The sequence below is a fragment of the Myotis lucifugus genome, unplaced genomic scaffold, assembly GCF_000147115.1.
Source record: "Myotis lucifugus unplaced genomic scaffold, Myoluc2.0 scaffold_725, whole genome shotgun sequence".
In the NCBI taxonomy this organism is placed as follows: Eukaryota; Metazoa; Chordata; class Mammalia; order Chiroptera; family Vespertilionidae; genus Myotis; species Myotis lucifugus.
In genome coordinates this window covers 293,821-302,958 of record NW_005871773.1, presented here as the reverse complement: position 1 = coordinate 302,958, position 9,138 = coordinate 293,821, and the positions used below count along the sequence as shown (strand labels likewise).

At 46.4% G+C, this 9,138-nt stretch overlaps 1 pseudogene; it reads left to right on the top strand.

The window, feature by feature from the left end:
• Nucleotides 1-241: 241 nt before the first annotated feature.
• On the top strand, nucleotides 242-577 carry LOC102428865 (annotated as a pseudogene).
• The last annotated feature ends 8,561 nt before the right edge of the window (nucleotides 578-9,138 follow it).

The following is a 9,138-nucleotide window of genomic DNA, read 5'->3' as shown; positions in this document are numbered from 1 at the left end:
GTACATTTAGTACAGTTTGTTCAAGAAGAGAGATCTAAAGCTAAAAAGAAAGAAAAGTTGAGATTTATAAATTTGCAAAATAAACCAAAGGCAACCACAAACACAACCATAAAAACCATAAAGATAAAAGCCGAGGTAAAATGCGTTTGGAGAACCCATCCCCTGTCTTTTGATGCCAGGATCGAAGAAGTGAGAGGCTCTGAGAAGCTGTGGCTTTTGCCCCTTGGACCACGGAGGGGTCATGGCCGAGCTCCCGTCGAAGGTGCACCTCACCTCCCACCACATCTGCCGGAGGCGTTGGCCCTGGGTGTATGAGGATGAGATCGATCGCTCATGGTTGCCCCTCGTCATGGAGACAGGAGGTGTCTTGCAAGTACGGTTGCGCCAGGAAGACATCCCCAGTGAGCATATCCCACTGACCACCAGCCCGCTGACCTCGAGCACCATGCCTTTGATGTGGACGCTCCACCTTGGCAGCCAGTACCAGGACTGCAGGTGCCAGTTCTGGCGCATCATGCACCACATCAAGGAGAATGGCGTGGAGGAAATGATCCTTCAGTTGATGGAAGACTCATAGGACACGTGATGGTGTCCCTGGCTCTTGTCAACCTCAGCCCCAGTCCTGTTGGACTGCCAGTGGGATGTGTATAGTTCTGTTCACTTTTCACTAAGCTCTGTTGTTCTATCTGCCACCCCCCTGGGTGCGAGGGCGTGTTGATCTCTCTCTCTCTCTCTCTCTCTCTCTCTCTCTCTTTCTTCTTGTTCTTCTTCTTATCCTTTCTCTCTGTCTCTCTGTCTCTCTGTCTCCCTCTGTCTCTCTCCCACTCACTGAAATCAATAAAAGCATTTTGAGCCAAGCTGGTGTTTCTCAGTGTTAGAGGGACGACCTATGATCCCGGAGGTCATGGTTCCATTCCTTGTCAGGGCACAGACAAGAATTAACCAATGAGCCCTAGCTTGTTAGGCTCCGTGAATAGAAGGTTGGACTGTGGACTCTGGAAAGTCCCAGGTTCGATTCTGGTCAAGGGCACATGCTCTGGTTCTGGGCTCAATCCCCAGTAGGGGGTGTCCAGGAGGCACTGGATGTATGATTCTCTCTCATCATTGATGTTTCTCGCTCCCTTCCTGAATGAAATCAATCCTATATAAGAAAATCCTAATATGCTAAGTGTCTTGTCGACCAGTCATCTGTTCAACCAATCAAAGCATAATATGCAAATGATATACTAGGGTTGCTCAGCTACTCACTATGACATGCATTGACCACCAGGGACAAGACTTCAGACTGGTAGGTCAGGTTGCTGCTGGGGTCTGGCTGATAGGGACTGAGTGAGACATGCTGGACACACCCTGGAGCCCTCCCTTGGTCCCTCCCCAGCTGGCCAACCTCCAGTGTCCCTCCCCAGATATACTGGTGCACCAGTGGGGTCCCTTGGCCTGGCCTGTGCCCTTTCTTAATATGGGATCCCTTGGGGGATGTCAGAGAGCCACTTCGGCCGATCCCCGCAGGCCAGGCCGAGTCACCACACTGGTGCTCGAGTTCGTGTACCGGGCCTCTAGTAAAAATATATTAAACAGAGAAAGAAAAAGCAAAAGACCTTAAGCCTGAAAATATTAGCCCAGCCCCGGTAGACAAGGCTCAAAGACATCACTGGAAATAGTTTTCATTTCAATGGCCAGTGTTCTCATTGTTTGATCTCCTGAGGTTCCTCAACTGATACTACCCTCTCCAAAAAAAGAACAAATGTTTGGGGGATTATGGGTGTTTTATGCTGATCATCTCTTTCCTTTGAGGAATTACGAGGCATGCCAGGGCTAGTCTCCTGAAGGCTCGAGTCAGCTCTGTATGTGGCTTACCATCAAGCTCTGGATGCATTTGGGTTTTTAGTTGTGTTTAGCACTAAACAGCCCTCAATAAAGCCCAGCGATCATAAAATTCATCTAGCATCCCACCAGAGAGAGGCGGCTGGAGAGGGAGCTGGCGGGAGCCCCAGAAATCAATTTCATGGCATCCATGGTTGCATTAAAGAGATCACTGCCTGCTGATTAAATTCTTCTCTTGCAGGAAAGTGTTTGCAAATGCAAATTGACACCTTTAAGGCTGACTGGGGAGCATGAGGAATGTGTTTCTAAGGTGTGTTTCTCATTTTCAAAATATTGCATTTTGGACCCAGCCGGCGTGGCCAGTGGCTGAGTGTGGACCTATCAACCAGGAGGTCTCGGTTCGATTCCTGGTCAAGTGCACATGCCCGGGTTGCGGGCTCGATCTTCTATAGGGGGCTTGTGGTAGGTGGCCGATCCGTGATTCTCTCTCATCATGGATGTTTCTCTCCCTCTTGCTTTTCCTTCCTCTCTGTGTCAATAAAAACATTTTAAAAAATATTAAGCAAGTGTTGCATTCAGATTAAATGCAGATTGTTTTCAAATAGTATATATATTTTTTTGGTTTAACATACCAGGGGGGTAGTCATTTAAAGACGACCTAGCGTCCGAACTGGTTTGGCTCAGGACATAGAGTGTCAGCCTTTTTTTTTCAAATATATTTTCATTGATTTCAGAGAGGAAGGGAGAGGGAAAGTGTTAGAAACATCCATGATGAGAGAATCATGGATAGGCTGCCTCCTGCATGTCCCTCACTGGGGATCAAGCCCACAACCTGTGCATGTGCCCTGACCGAGAATCAAACTAAGGACTCTTCAGTTCCCAGGCCAAAACTCTATCCACTGAGCTAAACTGTCTTGAGCCTATTTGACTTTTTCAAAGGGAGGAAACGCCTTGAAGAACAATGAAGCATCTCAGCATTCATGTCACAGTAATTACATGAATTCATGTAATTCATGGGAATTACAACTCACCTCACCATTCTTTCCACATTGTTCTTGTAAATGCAGACTATGACTAAAAATGAATCATGCAGATAAACAGCATGTTTGTGTAAGAATCCTAGGAACTAATTTTACAAGATATGAACTCTGACCTTTCTAGTTCTGGGAGATTTGATGACCTTCAACCTTAGAATCAGGAGGACAAAATCTAGGATTACGCACACTGGACTGTCACCTGACCACTTCAAGATCCTTATCAGATTGGACTGTGCCTGTGGGCACGTAGAGACCTTTTCAAGCCCCGCCCCGTGACTTATTTGCTCTGTTTGGCCTCTCCCTCCTTATAAAAGCCTCTGCCTGCTCTGAGATGTGCAGATGGGTTTTGGAACTAGCTTCCTCCATCTTCTCAGGTTCCGTGCACCTGAATAAACCTCTTTCCCTCCTCACCACCACCTGTCTCACGGTACTGGTTTCTGGGGTGTGAGTCAGGAGAACCTTGTTTTTGCTGAACACATTCCTGGTACAAGGACTCCCTGGAACAGGTGTATCATGGCCACGTTCTTTCTTCTGCAGGTGACAAGGGGAAGCAAAGACCGGTAACAGAGGAAAGGAGCGAAGAACAGAGCTTTGCCTTCAGAGCAAAAAGAACAGGTAAGAAAAAGATGGATGGGAGGAGGAGGAGGAAGCATTGGGGTTGGAGTCTGATCTGAGGGAGGAATTTGGACTTTTTGGACTGAAGTGAGTTTAGCAGCAAAACCCATACAACTCTTGCAAAGAGCATTGCTGAGGTTTGGGGAAGGGAGAGATCATTTTATAAGTAATGTTATGAGACCTCAGGAATCCTACGTGCTCTTTCAACTGTCATTTTGCTTCCTGTTTTTCCGATCAGCTATCCCAGATGTCTGTCTGTCCCTGAATATTTCGGTCTTGCCTCTCTCGCCAGCACTTGAGAAGCAAGACCGCTGTTAAGAAGCCCACCTGGACGCTGTGGTTAGCTTTGTTCCTCTGCTAGCTGTTAAAGGTAAAGCATATTATTTGCATATTATTTGCATGGGGTGGCTTGTTCTATGGTTTTTGAGTTCCCTCTGAGATTATCAGAAAGAAGGTGGTGTTGTCAAAACAAAAAGAATAGTTGAACGAACTACAAAGTTTTAATTAAGAAAAAAGAAAAGAAAAGAAAGGTAAAGAGCCCGGCTGGCATGGCTCAGTTGTTTAGCTTAAACCTAGGAACCAGGAGATGTCGATTCGATTCTCAGTCATGGCACATGCTGGGTTACAGTCTTGATCCGCAGTAGGGGGCTAGCAGGAGGCAAAGAATCCATGATTCTCTGTCATCATTGATCTTTCTTTCTCTCCCTTTTCCTTCCTCTGTGAAATCAGTAAAACTATGTGAAAAATTCAAAAAATAATCATGGCGCAGTTAAGTAGAGCATTGAGTCAATGCAATCCTATATAATAAAAGGCTAATATGCAAATCGACAAAATGGCAGAACAACTGGTCGCTACGACACACACTGAACACCAGGGGCAGATGCTCATGTCAGGAGCTGTTCACCAGTGGTGAGTGCACTCCCACAGGGGGAGTGCTGCTCAGCCAAAAGCCAGGCACACAGCTGCCGAGCACAGGGGCTTGGTGGTAGCCTCCACAGCAGTACTAAGGCAGGCCTAAGCCATCAGTTGGACATCCCTCAAGGGGTCCCAGAGTGAGAGAGGCATCAGGGTTGGCTGAGGGACCCCCCAGAGTGCATTGATTTTTGTGCACTGAGCCTCAAGTAATATTATAAGGGTGTATGGTGTCAAATGGGTATGAGATTAATTGCATGATTTATTAGTCCATTATATAATGTCTAATACTTGGGGTGTACCCCTGAAATGAACCTAACGTTCTAAATTAACTCATTTAAAAATATTTTTAAAATTCCATAGGACCATGTTACCTTCATAGAGTCATATTTTACATTAAGTACGTTTGTTACAATTTGTTCTAGGAGAGAGATCTAAAGCTAAAAAGAAAGAAAAGTTGAGATTTATAAATTTGCAAAATAAAACAAAGGCAACCACAAACACAACCGTAGAAACCATAAAGATAATGGCAGATGTTAAATGTATTTGGAGACCCCATCCCCTGTCTTTCGATACCAGGACCGAAGTAGCAAGAGGCTCTGAGAAGCTGTGGCAGTTGTTCCTGGGACCACAGAGGGGTCATGGCCGAGCTCCCATCGAAGGTGCACTTCACCTCGCACCCCACCTGCCTGAGTATGCGTGGGCACTCGGTGTATGAGGACGAGAACCAGCGCACGTGGCTGCATCTCGTCATGGACACTGGAGGTGTCCTGCAAGTACGGTTGTGGCAGGACGACATCCCCAGTGGGTATATCGCACTCACCACCAGCCTGCTTCCCTCGAGCACCATGCCTTCATGGTGGACGCTCCACCTTGACAGCCGGTACCTGGACTCCATGGGCCGGTTCTGGCGCATCGTGCACCACGTCATGGAGGATGACATGGAGGAAATGATCCTTGAGCTGATGGACGACTCGTAGGACATGTGATGGGGTCCCTGGCTCTTGTCAACCTGAGCCCCAGTCCTGCTGGCCTGCCGGTTGGACGTGTCTTGTTCTGTTCACCTTTTTACTAAGCTCTGTTGTTCTATCTTCTACCCCCTGGGTGCGAGGGCACGTTGATGTCTCTCTCTCTCTCTCTCTCTCTCTCTCTCTCAAATCAATAAAAGCTTTTTTAGCTAAGCTGGTGTTTCTCAGTGGTTGAGGGATGACCTTTGAACCCGGATGTCATGGTGCGATTCCTGGTCAGGGTACAGACATGACTTTAACCAATGAGCCCTAGTTGTTTGGTTCAGTGGATAGAGGGTTGGACTGTGGACTCTGGAAGGTCCCAGGTTCGATACTGCTCAAGGGCACATGCCCTGGTTGTGGGCTCGATCCCCAGTAAGGGGCGTGCAGGAAGCACCCAATGTATGATTCTCTCTCATCATTGATATATCTCACTTCCTTCCTGTATGAAATCCATCCTATATAAAGTGTCCAGTCGACCGGTCATCTGTTCAACCAATCAAAGAATAATATACAAATGATATACTAAGGTTGCTCAACTGCTCGCTATGACATTCATTGACCACAAGGGACAAGACATTCAGACTTGTAGGTCAGCTTGCTGCTGGGGTCTGGCTGATCGGGACTGAGTTGGATATGCTGGACAAACCCTGGAGACCTCCCATGGTCACTCCCCAGCTGGCCAACCTCCCGTGTCCCTCCCCAGACCTATTTGGGCACCAGTGCGATGCCTTGACCTGGCCTGTGCCCTCTAGTAATATGGGACCCCTTGGGGGATGTCTGAGAGCCAGTTTTTGCTGATCCCCACAGGCCAGGCCATAGCACCACCCTGGTGCATGAATTCGTGCACCGGGCATCTAGTAAGAAAATATTAAACAGAGAAAGAAAAATAAAATGACCTTAAGCGTGAAAATATTAGCCCAGCTCAAGTTGAAAAGGCTCGAAGACATCAGTGGAAATAGTTTTCATTTCAATGACCAGTGTTCTCATTGTTTGATCTCCCGAGATTGGTCAACCGATACTACCCTCTCCAAAAAAAGAACGAATGTTTGGGGGATTATGGGTGTTTTATGCTGATCATTTCTTTCCTTTATGGAATTATGAGGGATGCCAGGGTTCATCTTCTGAAGACTCCAGCCGGCTCTGTGTATGGCTTTAGCATCCAGCTCTGGATGCATTGGGTTTTTAGGTGTGTTTAGCACTAAACAGCCCCAAACAAACCCAGTGATCATAAAATTCATCTAGCATTGTACCAGAGCGGAAGCTGGAGGGGGAGCTGGAGGGAGCCCCAGAAATCAATTGCAGGGCATCCGTGGTTGCATTAAAGAGATCACTGACTGCTGATTAAATTCTCCTATTGCAGACCCTAACCGGTTTGGCTCTGTGGATAGAACATCGGCCTGCAGACTGAATGGTCCCAGGTTCAATTTCAGTCATATAATTTCTAAACATATAATTTCTAAAAAAATAAATTCTCCTCTTGCAAGAAAGCTATTGCACATGCAAATTAAGACTTTAAGGCTGAGGACTGGGGAGCGTGAGGGATGTGTTTCTAAGGTGTGTTTCTCATATTCAAAACATTGCACTTCCGGTCTAGCCGTGTGGTTCAGTGGCTGAGTTTGGACCTATCAACCAGGAGGTCACGGTTCGATTCCCGGTCAAGGGCACATGCCTGGGTTGCGCGCTCGATCCCCATTATGGGGCTTGTGGTGGGCGGCCGATCCGTGATTCTCTCTCATCATGGATGTTTCCCTCCCTCTCGCTTTTCCTTTCTCTTTGAGTCAATAAAAACATTTTAAAAATATTAAGCAAGTGTTGCATTCAGATTAAATGCACATTGTTTTAAAATAGTTTATTATTTTTTTGGTTTAACATACCAGGTGGGTAGTCATTTAAAGACCACCTAGCACCCGAGCTGCTTTGGCTCAGTGGATAGAGTGTCGGCCTTTTTATTTTTAAATATATTTTTATTGATTTCAGAGAGGAAGGGAGATGGAGAGAGTTAGAAACATCCATGATAAGAGAATCATGGATAGGCTGCCTCCTGCAAGTCCCTCACTGGGGATCAAGTCCAAAACCTGGGGATGTGCGCTTGACCGGGAATCAAACCCAGGACCCTTCATTTGAAGGCGGACACTCTATCCACTAAGCCAAACCGGCTCGGGCCTATTGGATATTTCAAAGGGTGGAAAGGCCTTGAAGAAGAACAAAGCATCTCAGCATTCATGTCACAATAATTATACGAATATGTAATTCATGGGAATTACAACTCACCTCACCATTCTTTCCTCATTGTTCCTGTAAATGCAGACTCTGACTAATAATGAAGCTTGTAGATAAACAGCATGTTTGTATTAGAATCCTAGGAACTAATTTTAAAGGTATGAACTCTGACCTTCTCAGTCTTGGGAGATATGATGACCTTCAACCTTAGAACCAGGAGGACAAAGTCTAGGATGACGCACACTGGACCGACACCTTACCACTTGCAAGATCCTTATAAGATTGTACTGTGCCTGTCGTCATGTAGAGAACTTCTCAAGCCACGCCATCTGACCTCCTTGCTCTGTTTGGCCTCTCTCTCCTTATAAAAGCCTCTGCTTGCACTGAGATGTGCAGATGGGATTTGGGACAAGCATGCACCATCTTCTCAGGGTGCCGGCACCTGAATAAACCACTTTCCTTCCTCACCATGCCCTGTCTCACGGGACTGGTTTCTGTGGTGTGATTCAGGGGAACCTTGTTTTTTCTGCACACATTCCTGGTACATGGAATCCTCGGAAGATGTGTATCATGGTCATTTCCTTTCTTCTGCAGGTGAGAGGGGGAAGCAGAGACCGATCACAGAGTAAAGGAGCGAAGAACAGTGCTTTACCTTCAGAGCAAGAAGAACAGGTAAGAAAAAGGTGGATGGGAGGAGGGGGAGGAAGGATTTGGGATGGAGTCTGATCTGAGGGAGGAATTTGGACATTGTGGACTGAAGTGAGTTTAGCAGCAAAACCATACAGCTCTTGCCAAGAGCATGGCTGAGGATTGGGGAAGGGAGAGATCATTCTATAAGTGATGTCATGAGACCTCAGGAATCCTACGTGCTGTTTCACCTGTTACTTTGCTTCCTATTTTCCCAACCATCTATCCCAGATGTCTGTCTGTCCCTGAATAATTTAGTCTTGTCTCTCTCACCAGCACCTGAGAAGCAAGACTGCTGTTAAGAAGCCCACCTGGACACTGACATTTGCTTTGTTCCTCTGCCAGCTGTAAAAGGTAAGGCATATTACTTGCATATTATTTGCGTGGGTTGGGTTGTTCTATGGTTTGTGAGTTCCCTCTGAGATGATCAGAAAGAATGTGGTGTTGTCAGGACAAAAAGAAAAGTTGAACCAACTACAAAGTTTTAATTAAGAAAAAAAGAAAAGAAAAGGAAAGGAAAGGAAAGAAAATAAATAAAAAGAGCCCGGCTGGCATGGCTCAGTTGTTTAGCTTAAACCTAGGAACCAGGAGATCTCGGTTCAATTCACGGTCTGGGCACATGCCCAGGATACAGTCTTTTTATATATATATATTTCATTATAGATTTTTTTGCAGAGAGAAAGGGGAGAGGGATAGTGAGTTGGAAACATCAATGAGAGAGAAACATCAATCAGCCGCTTTCCTGCCACACCCCCCCCTGGGTTGTGCCCCATAACCCGAGGTACATGCCCCTTTAACCGGAATCAAACCTGGGACCCTTTCAGTCCCATAGG